Source organism: Dreissena polymorpha, chromosome 16 (assembly GCF_020536995.1).
Source record: "Dreissena polymorpha isolate Duluth1 chromosome 16, UMN_Dpol_1.0, whole genome shotgun sequence".
Taxonomy (NCBI): Eukaryota; Metazoa; Mollusca; class Bivalvia; order Myida; family Dreissenidae; genus Dreissena; species Dreissena polymorpha.
In genome coordinates this window covers 1,581,496-1,601,550 of record NC_068370.1, presented here as the reverse complement: position 1 = coordinate 1,601,550, position 20,055 = coordinate 1,581,496, and the positions used below count along the sequence as shown (strand labels likewise).

Sequence of the window (20,055 nt, the reverse complement as noted above, 5' to 3'; positions counted from 1 at the left end):
GTGTCCAGGGCCATTGAATTACTGAAAGAACTTAAAGATAAAATTCAACATTGTAATAAAATCATTTGAATTGCTGACACTTCATCAACATGTTAGCGAACAGTTAATGAGTATGAAATGATTGGTTATGCTTCTGATTATATTGATGACAAAAACATTCATAAAGCAGAGGAAAAAGTGAAACAATGTAGCAAAAATTGGGAAACATAGGTGAACACAGTGCCAAAGAAGTTAAAATGGAACAAATGGCTGATCAGTTTAGCGGGTAATTTATTAAAGACTTACATTTCATAACAAAACATAAACCATGTGTCTTCATTCAGCTTGCCCATTTCAACTTCCTGTGCACACACTATTCTTCCTTTGTAAAAACAGCAATGACCATGTCCAACCATGGTCTGTCTTTTGTCACCATTGCCGACCATGGTTTACCATGGTCACTATTGCCGACCATGGTCTATTTTTGTGTGTGACCATGTTCAACCATGGTCTGTCTTTTGTCACCATTGCCAATCATGGTTGACCATGGTCACCATTGCCGGCAATGGTCCATGTTTTTTGTGACCATGGTCAACCATGTTCCTGATCATGTTCCACCACGGTTTTTGATGGCTGACAATCAAATACCATGGTAAACCATCAAAAACCATGGCGACCATGGTCTTCCACGGTCATCGTTTCGCCTGGGTTAAGTTAGGGTTAACTCACTGGGCGAACTGTACAGAATGGTTATATGAATTTTCCTCGTGGCTTCCTTGCCAAGTTGATTTGATACAAACAAAAATAACAACAACAATTATACGATACTTAACTTCTCTAAACAGTACAAACATAATCAAAACCTTTCTCCCCAAACTACTACCCTGATTTCTCTCTGATAAAACTAGACCAGGAACCCTCAAGTTCGAATCTTTTACCATGAAACTGTTAGTATGAACTCACATTATATACAAAAAGGATTGGCATTTAAACCTTTATCTCAAACATCATACACAAAACCACACACACTTAACCCTATGTACTAAACACCATGCATGAAACCCTACGCACGAAACCCTATGCATGAAACACCATGCATGAAACCATAGGCATCAAACCCTATGCACTTAACCTTATGCATGAAACCCTATGCATTAAACACCATGCCAGTGCTTTCCATAGGATTTTTTTCAGCCGCCCCGTTGCTGATATGGGGTGGTTTGGGAGAGGCGTCCCCTCTCAACGTTGTTTTTTTTTAATTTTACGTGTCAATTGACGTTCTGTGGTGCGTAATAACTCTAAGAGAAAGCGTCAAAAGACGTCATTTGTTGCACAATGACTCTTAAAAAATGAACCCCAGTTAAAAAGATATAATTTTCAATCGTTTTTTAACAGTCCGGCATAGATAGTAAAATCCCGACTTGAACAATTCCCCAATACATCCCTATTAACCCGACTCTATTACATGGACTGCATACTTACTTTTTAAGTTTCTTTTCATTACCCTATAATCCCGTGTATTCCATTTTTGAAAGCAAATTCCGCTTAATATTGACGATAAAAGTCCTCATGAGTTTCCATTTTTCTAAAGTATCAAATGATTTTCGTCATAAGTGACTATTTATAGATTTAATGAAATATTCCCAATGAACATGCGTAAATCCCCCGACATGTGCGCATTTAAATGCAACGCTCAATACACCCACGCTTTTTATGCAAATGACGCAATGTTGTACATGCTGCATAATTTTCCCGCCCTTATTATTAACAATGAGTCAATACAAAATAAATTTGCACTGTTAATATTTGAAGCATCAGGATGTTAACATCGTGTTAACATTTACATTTGGAAGTGTGTTACGGATTACAAACATTTTCACATAAACATTCGGGAGTGTGTTTCGGATAACAAATTTAATTATGCTCATTTGAGATTTCAACAAAACATTAACACTAAAAAGTGATTTCAACGATAATTTGTTAAAACGCTTTACAAGTCTAGTAAATGTTTTGACAGTATTATGAATGAAATGCACAATGTCCACGAGGATTACAGCCGGTTGCCATCAACGTCTTCTAAATAATTGTGCAATATTTCTGTGACAATGACATTAACGCCACGAGTCATCTGCATAAATAAACTGCATGTTTTGTCTACCCACAGAATCTGTCGCTCACAAAAAGCGTGCGCTCTCATTTGCCAATATAAATTTTCCAATACAACAACGCTGCGCGTTTAGGCGGGCTTAAGCTGGTTAAAGCGATAGACAAAGGATCGTAAATCAGCTTTCTAAAATTTCGGCAAAGTTGGTATCGCTTCGACAGGGATGGAAATTAGTGGTTGCCCGTGAGCCCGGGGCAAGTAGATTTTAGCCTGGGCAACTTAATTTCAAAAGTTGGTAGTCCAGACGGGCAACTAGATTTTTTAAGCTTGAAACATTCAAGTACAATTAAACATTTAATAAAATTGGCGACTGTTGATTAATAATTTTAATAATAATTATTCATAAAGGCCAAGGAAATTATTCAACTCAGACTCATATTAAGACATTATACACAGAAAGAGTGTAATGTAAGCAATTTTGTTCAGTTATCTTTTATTTAAAGAAAGTATTATTTACACATGACAATACATGTACATAGTAATGGGCGCGTTAGTCTTTAGCTGGACAACCAAAATAGTAAAGATGGTTGCCAATGTGGGCAACCAATTGTAAAACATTAGTTTCCATCCCTGTTTGATCTTAAGAATAGCTAGTTTCTGCTACTGTTGCAGTAAGAGCAAAAAGACACTAATTGAAAAATTTTAGGCGCTCCGCGGACTATGATTTTGAAATTCAAGCTCCCCGGGGAGGGACCGATAAATGGCCTGTTGAAAGCACTGCATGCATGAAACCATAGGTATCAAACCCTATGCGTGAAACACCATGCATGAAACCCTATGCATGAAACCATATGCATGAAACCCTTTGCATGAAACCCTATGCATGGAACCCTAAGCATGGAACCATATGCATGAAACCATAGGCATCAAACCCTATGCACGAGACACCATGTATGAAACCCTATGCATGGAACCCTCAGCATGAAACCATGTGCATGAAACCCTATGCATGAAACGAGGGGAAAAAGACAGGTTCCTCAATTTCAACACTTACTAATGACCTCTAATAATGTAGTTGGCGTTTAGACGGTGTCTCAATGACCCAAGTCCTACACTACGCGGCCCGCGATTTTTGCATAATCACCGACACGCGGTGGTCATTATTTATTTTGGGTGAAAAATCACCGCAATCTTGCGCGTTTCATCACGCTAGGTCGACCATGATCACCGCGAATGCGATGAATACAATCTCCGCGGTGATTCACCGGGTTCCCGGTCAACGTGGTGAAGAACGATTTTCCTACGTTACATGTACATATATAATCTTCACAGAGCAATATGGGATAATTAGCATTGTTTGCAGATATAATTGAGTATCCTTTTTAAAATGTCAACATGTATTTCACACCCATATTCCTGACAGGTTTTTTATTGTCTTTTTAAATGCTGGGTATAAAACAAAACATTGTTCGCAGCTAGCTGTATGACACCGCACCTGGAGGAGTGATAATTGCGTTTTTGATGCAATTAACAGTCTGCAGCCATGGAGAACTCATAACTGATTGTTATGTAATCGTCATATTTTTCCGAGTCTCTCGATTCCCCGATACATTCGTTTCAACTGTCTCAATCACATACACGCAACTTCTTCCGTCTTTATCCATTACTCGATAATCCCGCATATGCCGGATTTCCATTTAAAAGCAAATTCTGGTTAAGGTTCATGTAGAGGCTTCATTTTGAAAAATGTGGGACCCCAAGCATTGGACTCAAATTTGACTAAAGGAAGAGTGCCACATTGAAAAAGTATACATATATGCTTTAAAGGATGTTTTTCCTTCAAACTGCTACCAATTTTGTACATCAACGTATCATACCATCCACAAAATCAATCAAAATACAAAGCGATTTTAACACTAAAATATACATTATTTTCAAAAATCTGAATCATGTTTATTCCACGTATTTCGGCGGAAAATTATATAACTAGTGAATAATATCGACATTGACGAGGGCAAGTTACGCTTAAATAGTAAAAAAAGTTTACATATCTAGAAATATCAAAACTCGAACACATGTCATTTCATCACCATGGGGGCAGCCATTTGTAAATTCATAAAATAGAAAGAAACATGCTAAAAACTAACTCATCGCCTAATTGACATTCCAAACGGTTGACGATGACAAATGCATTGGATTGTAATCTTTCCGTTGATGTTTGCAAACTGCACGATCAGACCTCATAAACACTCAAAAGAATAACTATGTAAGAAGCATTTCACCAATGTTTACAATTGTTGTCGAATCACCATACTTATATTATTGCGCATAAAATAGTACGCTTACAGACTGACAGAAAGATCGATACGTAACTCCGTTAAATTCATCACGGTATACTATTCTATTGATAATATATAATAACACATCGCTTTAACAATCTAATAGGAGAAATAATTCTTTTAAACAAAGTTTTTAATAACGAAAGTGAAAACAACGGAAGTTAGATGGATATTCTGTGAGATGCACTTCGGCTCCAGAAAAAACAATATAAATAAACTAAAAACGACGTGTGGGGGACGATTTTCAGCTGGAAAATATTTGAAGTAGGGTAAGTGATGATATCTCTACGTAGTCATTTCTGTTATTGAGTGCGATCTCTTGCTGATTAATGTTAATAGTTGTTTTACTAGTTGCGAACCACCTGTCAAAATATGTTTGTGTTTTCTCAGGTATGTGTATACACATACCCGGTTTTCTCACCAATGCACGTGGTTTCGACCGATTTGTTTTGCACGTTTTTCTACGGAGCACAGCGAGGGCCACGCTTTCAAAATGGGTAGAAGGAATCGAAATATAAAATAAATCGGTTTGCCAATTTCTTTATATTCCTTTACAATTTTATATGTCGTCTGCAATCTATTTCAATTTTAGATGGTTTAAATTTGCAATTTGGTTGAGAGGTAAATAACAAAATTGTTAAGCCTTTGAAAAAGAATTGTGACTCTTATTATCCACCATACCTGGATTTTTTAAAAGTAGTTACGTTTTAGTTATTTTTAGAACTTTGTTTAGGAAATTTATCCAAAATAGGCAGTTGAATAAAAACTCATTTGTTGTTTTATGACAATAATTTTCTGTGAAATGTTGCTAACTTGACCTTGTATATGTATATAGCTTTGTATTTATTCAACTTAAGGTAGTGCATATCCTTCCTAACTTTAGATTGAGATTTTGTAAATTAGTGTAAAAATGTATTGGTTTTATACCAAAATATGAATAAAGCACACAAATATTGAATGTCAAAAATGTGTTTATGTTATTCTATCCGTCTTTAGCTTTAAAATGATATATAGTTTGACCATATTGTACCACATTGAATGAAGAAAAACCAAAGCGAATTTTTAATAAATTTTATCCCCCCCATGAACCTTAATATTGACAATAAGAGTCCCAAAGAATGTCATACACAAACGTTCGAAATTATCGTTTCTTACGGAGGAATCCGAGATAGCCGATGTATCACGATTGCTACCCACGATGCAACAGTAATTCCAAAACAAAATTGCGGTTAGAAAAGAACGCCGAAGTACAGTTATTCATCTAATTTAATAAAAGTTCGCACAATGAGGAAATCAAATAGGTGTGATGCGATCTTTCAGTTTCAATGTACACACATGATTGCAATTTTACAATTATGAAATAAATCGTCTGCTGATCCAGAGTGCGTGGGTAGCACAATGATGGTTACACAACAGTAATCAGAGCACTCGAATCACAGAACGTTGTTTATTATATACCTGTTTAATGCTTTTAACAAAATACAGGTTGTATCAATCGGTGAAATAAAAAATTCCGTATTACGCTACTCGCTGTTTCCAATTCCGTATTACCATACTAGCCGGACTACTTCGACCCATTTAATGACGTCACATTAAACGCAACGAAAAAAGAAATATTTTTTATTATATACCTGTTTAATGCTTTTAACAAAATACAGGTTGTATCAGACGTTGAAATAAAAATTCCCATATTACGCTACTCGCTGTTTCCAATTCCGTATTACCATACTAGCCGGACTACTTCGACCCATTTAATGACGTCACTTTACACCAGTCTTAGTTGTGACCTACAATCTAAAACGATTCAAAACTCGTCGTTGCCCACACCGAACATCACCCGAGTTGTTCCCCCTACTCTAATGTTTATCCTTTCCCCGGAAGCTTCTTTGCGTGGAATGTTTATCCTTTCCCCGGAAGCTTCTTTGCGTGGGTAATCAAGCCTTCAATGTGCGTTTAAAAGCTACACAAATGTTAGCCTGTCTGAAGTTAACAAACGAATCTTCTGTTAATTGCAAAACACAATTTGTACGATCAAATGTCTGGCGATTGCGCCTTCTGTTTAGGCTTAAACAATAAGGACTGACACTTGTCTGCACATTTTATGACTGAACACTGTACATAATAACGGCCACCATGATAACAATACATGTAATGTAAATGATTACACTTCGGAATGGTTTGACGAAAAATCGGGATTGAAGCAAGGCTGTTTGGTTTCAACGACTTTGTTTAACCTCTTTCTCAACGGTAGCAGGCTCTTTCGGCCCCAAGCTCTTTCGGCCCAGACCGAAATTTCAGGCTTTTTCGGCCCCAAGCTCTTTCGGCCCCAAATCGACCAGGCTTATTCGGCCCTTTATTTTATTACACCTATTTGAAGCGGGTGTATGATTGAGTTAAGGTGTTTAAAATGATATATTGTGTTGTCGGTTTGTTTCATTGTATTGCTTTTGATTATGGATGATTAAATGACATTAATTGAAAACAATTATCGTTTTACAAATTGTTACCAATGTATGTAATTGTTTAAATTGTTAAATTGTGCCGGCTTTTAATTGAATCGATTGTCGGTCTGTTTGCTAAATATTGCGTTTGATTAAAGGTGTAAATGATGAGTAATTGTTGTTGTTTTTTGTCGGTAATTTAGCAATTATTGCACATACTTATATAAGTGCAATTATTGTGTTCATTTGTATCATAAATTATTGTGCTGTCTATGTTATTCTTAGGCTACTAGTTTTAGAATTTTTTGCTTTGAAATTTGGTATGATATTGGATGTTACATGTGTTTATCGTTAATAAATTATAATAAACAGTGTAAGTATAAGTGTTCGTCATTGTGATTTTGTGATGGAGGAGAACGCGTGTGTGTTTTGTAAGAAAGTCGTTAGCTCGCTGCAGCATGGTATTACATGTGACGTTTGTGACCGCTGGCAGCATCGCACCTGCAATACAGGTTAGTGTTTATGCAAACTCTATTAAATATATAAAGTCTAAGATTTTCGACAGATTAAACAATTTGTCATCTACATATGTTGCGTTTATACACATACCAATATACCAATATTAGAAAATCTAACAAATTATATTACAGATGACCTGGTATGCATACTTTTGGTAACAAATAATAATGCTAACAATAAAATTCAAAATCTTCTCGTGAAATATTGTAATAATGCTTTTAAAATGAGAACTGAGACATGTAATGCAAACGTGATTAAATCTAATGGCCTCATTAATTACTATTTGTTAATCTGGTGACTCGATAATGAAAGACGGGGTCGTAGTAATTAATGAATTATATGGAGTTTATTATTATTATAGTCTCATCCAATATTTACATTTTTCATAATTTTGATTATATAAAACATTAAGAGGACAATACAGGTTAGTGTCAATGCCAACTGATTAGCTAAGATTTTCGACAAATAAATTATTTTTCCTAAGTAAGCTTGAAAATGGGTCTAATTTGCCCAATTTTTAATTTATTTTATTGTCATGGTTATAATTTGCAAATTTTTATTTTATTGTCAGTTCAAAGTTTACGGATTTATCAACATAAATCTACCTTTTTTGTTACCTGTTGATCCGAATACACTCTACACATGTATTTAACAACCTTATAAAGATCATAAAACCCGGCATAGGTGCGAGTGTGCTAGACAATTGCTTCATTCGATAATGAATGACGGGGTCGGAGTAATTAAAGAAAACAACATCTGTTTAATGCATTAACGATGTGTGAACAAGTGTATGCTTCAATAAGAATAAAAAATGATAGTTTGATTGGTTATGAAAATAAATTGATAAGTGTCTATGAAACAATAACGGTTTCGTTCATTAGTGTCAATTCATAAATCAATTTAATAGGTTATGTTGTAACGTAATTTATGACGAAATTTGCAAACACGTTGTATGCATATCCGCGACAGAATTATTGATGTAATTGAATTATTAATAAAATGAACAACTTGTGTGCAGTAAATTATGTATTATGTAATTATAGTAAATTAATGTATTGATCTAAAACTCGACTTTACTCGGTGCAAAATTTTTAAGCGAGGACTGTTCGCCATGTATTTTGTGATCTTTGTTGTGTTTCAGAATGGAAAATTCGCACTCGTGATGAAAATATAGCAATTGCAAAATAAAAATCTTGTTTCGAGTGTAAAGTAAATGTTTATTTATGCGTATGGCTAATTTGAGACATTTAAAAATCGTTATGACAAACTTTAATCGTCGACTGAAATTTTAGAATTCCTTTCTTTTCAAAAGTATCTTTCTTAATAAATTATATTGTATAATGAAATTGATACTCGCCTTTATTTTTTGTTTTTAAACTGTACCGTCAAATAAATTTTTTAATTTATTTTATTGTCATGGTTATCATTTGCAATTTTTTAAATTTATTTTATTGTCAGTTCATTGTCAGTTGAAAGTTGACTGATTTATCAACTTAAATCTAATTTTTTTGTTACCTGTTAACCCGAATACACACCACACATGTATTTGACAACCTGATAAAGATCATAAAACCGGGCATAGGTGCGAGTGTGCTAGACAATGGCTTCATTCGATAATGATTGACGGGGTCGGAGTAATTAAAGAAAACAACGTCTGTTTAATGCATTAACGATGTGTGAACATCGTCAAGTTAGTTACTAATCAATTAGGATATGTTGTAAATTTATGACGAATTTTGCAAACACTTTGTAGGCATATCCGCGACAGAATATTTTAGTGCAAAGAGGGGGGGATATTGTTCTTACCTTCATCTGCAATGACTGCCGCAACCGCCCAACAACACCTGACATCAGCCTAAACATCAGCCTAAACTTAGAAAATGTCGCGCAGTCGACTATGCTTGAGGTACTAGTTACTTCTCCGATATAATTGTTATAAATATGAAGTATATTCAGGTTTTAACAGTTTCACAAGCATAAACAAGTTCAAAGATAGTTTTAATTGGTATTCTTAATCATTTTGATATCATCTATTAAACGGACTAGGTCTTTATCATGCTGTGCTAAATGGTTTTTCTTTGTGTTAATCGTAAATCGTAAGTAAAGTAATATAAAACAGTGGCATTATTTTTGACATTAATACATTTAAGTTGTTTATTCGTTGTATGCTCAGACATCCGAGGATCCTGCTTTGCTTCAACGGTTCGACATTTCGCACGATTTCGGATTGTCCGACGTGTCAGCATCAGAAGACATAGCGCTCACCCGAACGTCCGAGTTCGAGCCGTTTGATTTGACAAGAGCCGAAGTGCAACCGCCCGTTGTGATCGACGAACGGTATGTAAACTTAAAAATGGTATAATCGTGTAACTTATGAGCAATCAATATAAAATAGTTATTCTATTTAACAGTGGATACTACTGTTATATGTTAAATGCTTAACATTAAAATGCTGTTTTGCGTTAAATGCTTAATGATGATAATGATTATTATTAGAGTGATTCTTTTGATGCTGAAGATTATTATCCTACTGCAGACTATGGTGTATTTATGCTGATAATTATAATGATGATGATTTAAATGCTGATGTTTCTTATGCTGATTATTATGATGATGATAATTTTGATGATCATTATTATTATGCTGATGATTGTGACTCTTATGATGAATGATGATGATTAATATTTATATGATGATTATTATGATGATCTAATTGCATTATTGATAAAATAAACAACTTGTGCGCAGTAAGTTATGTAGTATGTAATTAGGTTAAATTAATGTATTGTTTTGTTAAGACGTATGTTATCCTTATTGTTATACCTTAAAAATTATCCAAATAAATGTAATATAAATTATTTTATAGTTTGTTTTATTTTCAAAGCCGTCTCATATTATTGTATCTATTCTTCTCATTTCGACGACGATATACCTGAAGCAAAAGACAAAGAGAATCTTTTTTCAAATGCATTAATCCTCAATAAAGATAATATATTACTGTAATAAACAATATTCCATAGTTTTAAAGAATTTTGCAACGATTAATTCAAATTGAAAATGGGGCCGAAAAAGCCTGGTACTTGGGCCGAAAGAGCCTGAAATTGGGGCCGAAAGAGCCTGAAAAAAACGGGGCCGAAAGAGCCGACAACCTCTTTCTCAACGACATAAGCGAGCTATTCGAGCAATCAATCAAGGGTGTGAACATTAACGGCAAAATCATAAGTCACCTTTTTACGCCGACGATCTAGTTTTAATTACAGAGAATGAGGAAGATCTCCAACACCTATTAACTTTATTATCACAGTGGTGCGATCTAAATAATATGAAAATTAATACTGATAATTCGAAGATTATGCATTTTCGACCCCCTTCCAAAGAAAAAACGAACTTTAATTTCAGGTGCAATAATGACGTTATAGAATGCGTGGAAAGCTACCGTTATCTTGGCTGTTAACTGACACTTTGGACTATACCGTAACGGCAAAACATGTAGCGCAGTCAGCTACACGAGCCATTGGTCTTATCATCGCAAAGTTTAAAGCATTGAGCGGGATGCATACGAAGCGTTCTCAAAACTCTACGAGGCAAGTGTCTGGCCCACAATTAGCTACGGAGCCGCAATATGGGGAACCAGAGAGTTCTCGCGCATTAATGCAGTCCAACATAGAGCTGCCCGCCTTTTCCTGGGGGTCGGGAAGTACACACCAAACGCCGCTGTGAACAGGGACATTGGATAACGTCACCAATAGTAAAACAGTGGAAGGCCGTTATCACCCATTGGATTAGACTCTCAAACATGGACACCAATAGACTTAACAATTTTACGTTTAGAGCCGTTTCTTCTCATAATAAATGCTGGCCACATTTTGTTAAAAAGACCGTTAAATCGTTTTTTGAACATGATTTAAACAAATACATATGTCAGTAAATCACAATTTACACGAATAATTGATTTGTTCCAATCAAATATGTCAAGTGAGTTAAATCAGACATGGTTAAACCAAATTAATTCAGTTACTGGTAGCAGTAACAGTACAAGTGGAAATAAACTACGCCTTTATAAGACTTTTAAAAGTACATTTAAAGCTGAACCTTATGTTAAAAATAGAACTATAACAAGGAATGAAAGAAGTGCTTTAGCCAAGTTCAGGTGCGGGATAGCACCCTTAAAAATTGAAACTGGTCGTTACCAAGGAACTGTGTTAGAACAACGAACTTGTTTTTATTGTAAAACTGTGGTGGAAGACGAAACTCATGTTTTACTCCAATGTTCATTATACAACACATTGAGAAATGAAATTGTTTTAAAAGCGACATCCATCAATAATGATTTCAATTCATTGTCAGTGCCTGATAAGATTTCATTCCAACTCTCCGATGTAAATATGGTAAAATATAGTGCCAAAACATGTCATGAAATACTAAGATTAAGACGCAACTACATTTACACATAATGAATATTGAATTTGTATTATTATGTAACTGTGAATATTATATATTTATATGTATATATATATATATATATATATATATAAGTGTGTATATATTGTACATACAAACGTAGATAAATGTTTAATTTATTATTTTACCTATGATTTTATTGTTTATTTGTATCGTTTTATATGCCGTAGGTTCATACATTTAACAGTCTCTCATAACTCTATAAGAGTGGTTTTATACATGAACTTGTTTAATTTTCTACATGCATGTTTTATATATCATGAATGTATAAAAGTGAGACTCAAATAAACTTTCTGTCTGTCTGTCTGTCTGTCTGTCTGTCTGTCTGTCTGTCTGTCTGTCTGTCTGTCTGTCTGTCTGTCTGTCTGTCTGTCTGTCTGTCTGTCTGTCTGTCTGTCTGTCTGTCTGTCTGTCTGTCTGTCTGTCTGTCTGTCTGTCTGTCTGTCCGTCTGTCTGTAATACATACTAATAATAAAAGACGCGTGTATCCGGTACACAACATACACGCTTACAGGTTGGTTGAATACTGTTACATGACAAAAGAGTTGCTATGGCAATTGTATGTCCAGATATCATCTTTTGATTCACAAATAGCCAATTATTGTTGAAAATTTAGATACAATTAACGATATCATCAACGACACATTTAACATTTCTTGACAACATATGAATTGTTAAATAAACAAAGTACTTTTATTATGGTTTTCAGTCCGTACAGGTTGATCAGGGAGGACACTTAATTTCCGCTTTCATGGTAGTTTTCGTTTAAAGAAAGTCTCAATGTTACGAAAACCCAGTTAAGGCGAAAAATTTCGTCCCTGATTAGACCGTGCGAAATCAACAAGTTGTCGTAACATCTTAAAGCTCTTAGTTTCTTTTTGGGCTGAGAGCTACTAATTAATAAAATGGTACTAGTTAAATAGAATGTAGTTATCTATTTCAACAGGTCCTTTTAATAACAGTGTCTCCGAAATCTAAACAAGTATAAGATAACTCGTTTATTTATGCTTTTTTAATGTATATTTTTTATGTAATGATTTTTTTTAAATAGATATTCATTTTTTTGTTTACTTTCACTAAAAATAACGTTATAAATAGCGCTTAAGTTATCATCTAATCCAGTCAGTAACGACTAATTAAAAACTGATTTCAAATATTGCCAGCAGCTGTGTAGACATTTTATGGTCAAATGAATTGATTTAAAGATGGCGATGCATCCATAGATAACCAAGCCATTGAAAGAGCATTGTAACAACCCGTTTTGCAATAAACCCGTTTTGCAATAAATTTATTGCAAAACGGGTTGGAGTGTCTTATTGCAATTGGATTTTTTTACAACAACCCGTTTTGCAATAAACCCGTTTTGCAATAAATTTATTGCAAAACGGGTTGGAGTGTCTTATTATTTCAAATGGACTGGAAGAGTTAAAAGGGAGTTTCAAGTGTTGTATTTAAATAAAATTGTTATAAAAATAGACAAAACTGCGAGTTAAGACTTAAAATGCATGGAAGATGATGCATTTTGAGATTTAATACTAATTGTTTCATATTGATTTGAAACGGTATAACGGAAGTTTTAAAGTAGTCTCTAACGTAAATATGATAAAACAAGGCTGAATGTTTATATAAAGTGATGTTCACCAATTTGGAAATAAATTGAAGAATACCCAGAAGTGCATAATTTTATTGCAAAACGGTTTGCAGTGTTTTATTGCAATGGGCATTTTTATAACAACCCGTTGTGCATTAATCTCTTTTTGCAATACAATCGTTACACATGAACTTATTGATTCAAATTGATTTGAAACGCTGAAAAGAAAGATTCAAATGTCGTATATATGGAGTTTGTATACATATTATAAGACAGAGGTGTCAGATTCGACCTAAAATAAACAGACATTGAAAGTGACCAATTACATGAGTAAATGTGATAAACATGCACAGAATGTATATATATATACAGTGATCTTAACACTTTCATGATTAAGCGAATTTAACCCAGAAATCCAATAATGTTATTGCAAAACGGATTGCAGTGTCTTATAACGATGTAAATGAAGAAATAAAAGCCCGTTTTTGCAATAAACTCGTTTTACACTAATACATCACACATGTACTAATTGACTCCAAGTGATTGGACACTTTTCGAAGAAAGTCTCAAATGTTGTTTATAAGGATTTTTTTTTTCAAAATAAGACAGCGGTGTAAGATTCGAACAACAAATAAAAGGCAGTTAAAGTGATCAATTTCATGAGTAAATGTGATACAACAACACCGAATTGGTGTATAAAGTGATTTCAACCAATGCAATACTTAATTGAAGAAAATCGAGAAATGCAATAATTTTATTGCAAAACGGGTTAGAGTGTCTTATTGCAATTTGAAATTTCATAACAACCCGTTTTGCAATAAACCCGTTTTGCAATAATTTTATTGCAAAACGGGTTGGAGTGTCTTATTGAAATTTGATTTTTTTTTACAACAACCCGTTTTGCAATAAACGCTTTTTGCAATAAAATCATCACTCTTGTATAAATTAATTCAAATGAATTGGAAGAGTTAAAAGGGAGTTTGACGTGAATCATTTAAATTAAATTGTTATAAAAATACTCAAAAATGTGCACTAAACTCTTTTTGCATAAATTCAAACACACATGAATTTATTGATTCAAACTGATTTGAAACGCTGAAAAGAAATATTCAAATCTATATATATAGAGTTTGTTTACATATAATAAGAGCGAGGTGTAAGATTCGACCAAAAATTAACAGACATTTAAAGTGACCAATTTCATGAGTAAATCTGATAAACAAACACAGAATGTATATAAATAGTGATCTTAACACTTTGAAGATTAAGCGAATCTAACCCAGAAATCCAACAATGTTATTGCAAAACGGGTTGCAGTGTCTTATTGCGATGTAAAAAAAGAAATAAAAGCCCGTTTCACAATAAACTCATTTTGCACTAATACATCACACATGTACTAATTGATTCAAATTGATTGGACACTTTTCGAAGAAAGTCTCAATGTTGTTTATAAGGATTTTTTTTCAAAATAAGACAGAGGTGTAAGATTCGAACAACAAATAAAATGCGGTTAAATGTGATACAACAACACCGAAAATGTTGTAGAAAGTGATTTCAACCAATGCAATACTTAATTGAAGAAAATCGAGAAATGCAATAATTTAATTGCAAAACGGGTTAGAGTGTCTTTTGCAATTTGAAATTTTCATAACAACCCGTTTTGCAATAAACCCGTTTTGCAATAATTTTATTGCAAAACGGGTTGGAGTGTCTTATTGCAATTTGATTTTTTACAACAACCCGTTTTGCAATAAACCCGTTTTGCCATTAAATCATCACTCTTGTATAAATTTATTCAAATGAATTGGAAGAGTTAAAAGGGAGTTTGACGTGTTTTATTTAAATAAAATTGTTATAAAAAATAGACAAATATGTGAGTTTAGACTTAAAATGCATGGAAGGTGATGCATTTCGAGATTTAATACGATAAAACAACACAGAATGTGTTTCGAAAGTGATTTCCAACAATTTAGTACTAAAGTTAAGATAACGCAAAATGCAATATTTTATGGAAAAACGGGTTAGAGTGTCTTATTGCAATTTGAAATTTTCATAACAACCCGTTTTGCAATAAACCCGTTTTGCAATAAATTTATTGCAAAATGGGTTGGAGTGTCTTATTGCAATTTGATTATTTTTACAACAACCCGTTTTGCAATAAACCTGTATTGCCATAAAATCATCGCAAATTGATTTGCAATAATTTTATTGTAAAAAGGTTTAGAGTGTCTTATTGCAATTTGATATTTTTATAACAACCCGTTTTGCAATAAACCGGATTTGCAATAATTTTATTGCAAAACGGGTTATAGTGTCTTATTGCAATTTGAAATTTTCATAACAACCCGCTTTGCAATAAACCCGTTTTGCAATAAAATAATTACACATGTATAAATTTATTCAGATGGTTTGGAAACATTAAAAAGGAAATTTGAAATCTCGTATTGAAATAATAGTATTTCCAAAAACAGACAAAACTGTTAATTTCTACTAAAAAATAAAAAGCATTGAAGGCGATGCATTTCAAGATTTAGTACGATAAAACAACACATAATGTATATAGAAAGTGATATCAACCAATTTGGAGCTCAAGTTAAGATTGTGTGTAACAAACCGTTTCGCAAGAAAACCATCATATATATGCTCATTGTTTTAAATTGATTTGTAACGGTATAAAGGAAGTTTCAAATGTCGTTTCTAAAATGAATATGATAACACAAGGCTGAATGTATATATGAAGTGATGTTCAGCAATTTGGGAAGTAAGTGAAGAATACCCAGGAGTGCATATTTTTTATTGCAAAACGGGTTGGGGTGTCTTATTGAATTTAATTTTGTTTACAACAACCCGTTTTGATATAAACCCGTTTTGCAATAAAATCATCGAACTTTTATTTGCAATAATTTTATTGCACAACGGGTTTGAATGTCTTATTGCAATTTGATATTTTTTTATAACAATCCGTTTTGCAATAAACCCGATTTGCAATAATTTTATATTTTATTGCAAAACGGGTTGGAGTGTCTTATTGCAATTTGCTATTTTTATAACAACTCGTTTCGCAATAAACCCGTTTTGCAATACATTTATTGCAAAAAACGGGTTGGGGTGTCTTATTGGAATTTGATTTTTTGGGATGGTTTGAAATTCGCTATGTTAATTAGAGGATCTAGTTATCGATGGCTTTGAGATGAAATGTTAAAAACAGAAACCTGTCAGGAAGAAGCAAGTAGGAGAAATAAATAAATTTCTGAATGTCTCAAAAAGGAATCAGCTAATCGTTAACATATATGATTTGGTGTTTTGTTCCACTGTTAACAAAATAAAAATAAAAACACATTAAAAAAACAACAACAACAAAAACAACAACCTTTCAATGGTTTTCGACCTTGACGTGGTTTGCAGGCTTTAAACTAACAGGAAACCAAGACATCCTAAACGTGTGTATGAGTAACTCAACATTAAAGTAATTTATTATGCGCATCTAACAGTATATGCTATGTTTATAGGTGTCTATCGCAACCGTTGTTTATTTTTATTGTTTTCAATTCATTTACACTTATATTTGTTAATGCAGCATCAACATACTAAAACAATATCCCGGAAAGAGTAAAATAATGCATTTGAATATAAACCGTACTACGTTTTGACGCTAGAAATGATTCGATGTACGATGTGATTCTAAATCTAGTTTTAGTGCAGATTCGTACATACGAAACAAAGGCACACATTTGTTTTACGGATCACTTTAATTTCCTTCAACGATATCTATTCATACGACACACGGACACTAACTCCGATCCTAATAGAAAGACAGTTCGCTCGGCTTAGAGGACTGGGACAGTCATGTAAAATATCGAATATAATATATATTTTTTATAAACAACTGGTAGCAAGATGAGTTGCAGATAATAAGCCAGTTACCACATTTTAACTAAATATTTTGACCTGTTAATTTTTTTCAGCTCAATTAAACAGTGACACAATGCGCATAATATCACTTTAAACAAGAAGCAAATGTTTGGACAGTGTAAAAATAAATGTTAATTTTCTTTAAACATGTTTAATATGCATGTTTTGCCAATTGGTATCAATTGACGTGTGATGAGTTTATTTCAAAAAGTGTGTATTGCAAAAAGGGGTTATTGCAAAACGGGTTGTTAAAAAAAGTACATTGCACCAAGACACTGCAACCCGTTTTGCAATACAATTTTTGCATTCCTGGGTTTTCTCCGCTGAAGTATGACATTGGTTGAGATCACTTTATATATACATTATGTGCATGTTTTATCACATTGACTCATGAGCTTGGTCACATTCTGTATATTTAAATTTTTGGTCGAATCTTACACTTCTTTCTTATTATATACAAACTCCTTACAAACGACATTTGAAACCTTTTTGTCAGCGTTTCCAATCAATTGGAATAAATTAGTAAATGTGTGATATGTTTATTGCGAAACGATTTTATTGGCAAACAGGTTGTTATAACCTGCAACCCGGTTTGCAATAAAATTATAGCATTTACAGGTTTTCTTTAGTAGTTCCCAAAGTGGTAATAATAAATTTATATAAACATTCTGTGTTGTTTTATCATATTTTTCTTGTAAACGACAGTTGAAACTTCCTTTACACCGTTTAAATTTATAATGTTTCAAATAAATGTGAATCCATTAGTATATATGTGATGGTTTTATTGCGAAGCGGTTGTTACACAACATTGACATTGAATAAGACACTTTTTACAAGTTAAGCAATACATTATTGCATTTCTGCGTAATAACAACTTAAGTACTAAATTGGTGAAATCACTTTTTAATACCTATTATGTGTTATTGAATCGCATTCAGTCTTGTAATTTCACCGCTTCCATGCCTTTAAATGTTTAGTCAAAGCTCACAGTTTTGTCTATTTTTTTATATAATATTATTGAAATACGACACGTGAAACTATATTTTAATGTTTCCAATCCCTTTGAATTTATTTAAACGTGTGTAATGATTTTAGTGATAAACGGATTGTTGCAAAACGGGCGATTGGACAATTTTCAAATTGCATTATGACTCACCAACCCGTTTTGCAATAAATTATTGCAAAACGGGTGTATTGCAAACCGGGTTGTTATACAAATATCAAATTGCAATAAGACACCGCAACCCGTTTTGCAATAAATTTATTGCAAAACGGGTTTATTGCAAAACGGGTTGTTACAGAGCATGCTAATTTCATCAGAACGCGCAAACGTTTATTTAAATCGGCAAAGAAGAAATTCTAAAGAAATGCTTCTTGAGCTATCATACTGTCAACGAGTTAATATCTCGCTTTCGATATAATTCCCAACTTACCTGAACATTAATTGAGATGTTGAATGTAAGCCGTCTGCATGATTTGCAATAAATTCTAAATTAAATAGCCTTATATTGACATTTCAAAAATGCAGAAACAACAGTCATACAACAGATGTATTTTGAAGCATGCCTGCGTGAAACCAGATTGGAATGGCCCATTAACCCATTTAAGCCTAGTTGACTCTCATCCTTTTGACGTGTTATTTTGTAGTTTGTCTTATTATTGGGCATTCCGACATTTGTCATACAACAATTTCCCCGTAGTAATGTTAATATTGTATGTGTGTCCTGTTGATTCAAATGGAGTTCCACTTTGCTTATATGTGATATGTTGCTATAGGGCGTGTGGTGCATGCTACAACAGCGTAAGCGTTGTGAAGAAACTTAGTTTGAGTAACTATTCTGCTTGATAATTGGTCTATTGGTTTACTTTAGTTTTTATCTTACCTTAAATGTTACAAATAAGTTACTCATGTGAAAGAAAATGTAAATAAAAAAATAAAATTTGATCGCATTGACCGGTCAATGAGTAGCATTGGGGATGTTAAACAATGTCAGTCAAACACAGACCTAGCTTATTAAGCACATTATTTATCAAATATCAATCTAAGATGAACTTCCATCGCATCATCACGAAACCCGCCGTTCTACGGCGGCGATGAAAATCTTTGTCATCAAGAGAAAAGGTCCGATTTTCAAACACTTAAACACTCATGACCGGGCTTTCAAGACAACATCGCGGATCTATGACCAATCAAAGCTTAAGTTCACATATCAGATAATAATATCACTTCAAGTGCGCTCTAGATTGATTTTCCACGTAGAATGACACGGATATTAAACGTTGTATTAATTAGAAATAATAATGCCCAAAGAGATAGTTTGTGATAGTTGAACATCTTAATGAAGAGGTAATGGTTTCCATCGAACGTGGTATAATTAAGATACCATATTTTTGTATAGATAGTATTCAAAAAAAAAATTAATATCAGTTTAATTTGAATATAATTTGATTAGTATATATTGGATAATTACTTTTCTACATTATTTTAACACAGTGATGAGATTGTTAAGAATCATAAAGCGTTTGTATGAAGGCAGCTCTTATATTTTATGGACATTGTTATAGGATTGATTAGGGACATAAAACGTTTATTGGATTGATACTATGCCATTTACAACACGCAATCAAATTAAATAAGAATTCCACAATGGTTTATATGATTTATAGGAGACACGCTGCAAGAGATGTCGAAAAAATAGATAACGGGAG

The 20,055-nt window shown here is 33.3% G+C and overlaps 1 protein-coding gene across 1 annotated transcript in view; it reads left to right on the top strand.

The window, feature by feature from the left end:
* The first annotated feature begins 5,388 nt into the window (after window positions 1-5,388).
* LOC127862565 (uncharacterized) overlaps window positions 5,389-20,055 on the top strand; it is a 293,520-nt gene continuing 278,853 nt past the window's right edge. The window contains exon 1 of the mRNA XM_052401747.1: window positions 5,389-5,723. The gene's annotated coding sequence lies outside the window, so the exon portion shown is untranslated. The remainder of the gene's footprint in view (window positions 5,724-20,055) is intronic.